This window comes from Rhincodon typus, unplaced genomic scaffold (assembly GCF_021869965.1).
Source record: "Rhincodon typus isolate 14 unplaced genomic scaffold, sRhiTyp1.1 hic_rhity00015483, whole genome shotgun sequence".
Classification (NCBI taxonomy): Eukaryota; Metazoa; Chordata; class Chondrichthyes; order Orectolobiformes; family Rhincodontidae; genus Rhincodon; species Rhincodon typus.
Window position 1 is genome coordinate 1 of NW_025981121.1, and position 552 is coordinate 552.

General features: G+C 56.9%; 1 long non-coding RNA gene across 1 annotated transcript in view; it reads left to right on the top strand.

Annotated features, from left to right (window-relative positions):
- Window positions 1-153: 153 nt before the first annotated feature.
- The window catches only part of LOC125482705, a 3,768-nt gene continuing 3,369 nt past the window's right edge, over window positions 154-552 (top strand). Inside the window, exon 1 of the long non-coding RNA XR_007261728.1 lies at window positions 154-407. This is a non-coding gene — a long non-coding RNA (uncharacterized LOC125482705). The remainder of the gene's footprint in view (window positions 408-552) is intronic.

The following is a 552-nucleotide window of genomic DNA, read 5'->3' on the forward strand; positions in this document are numbered from 1 at the left end:
ACTGACCCTCCGACAGTGCGGCGCTCCCTCAGTACTGACCCTCCGACAGTGCGGCTCTCCCTCGTTGCTCACCTTCTGACAGCGCGGTGTTTGGTTGCAGACCGTTGGTGGTATTATTTTGCTGTGTGTGGGGTTGAATGGCCCGGGCGGTTGTGTTCGATCTGTACCGTTTCCTGGGGGTTTCACCTTCTCTCGTCTCGTTGTTGTCAGCCTCGGAAAGACAGCAAGTTCCTGCCGGTGTTTGTGATTGCTCGGTTCATCTTCATCCCTCTCTTCATGCTGTGTAATGTCCGTCCTCGACACATCCCAGTCTTCTTCACACACGATGCCTGGTATATTGTTTTCATGATGGTGTTTGCCTTCTCCAATGGCTACCTCGCCAGCCTCTGTATGTGCTACGGACCCAAGTGAGTCTTAGTGTATATTCACCCACACCCCCACCCCCTCAACCTCTCCCACCCCCCCTCACCCCCTACCCCCTCAACCTCACCAACCCACCCTCACCCCCTACCCCCTCAACCTCACCTACCCGCCCTCACCCCCTACCCCCTC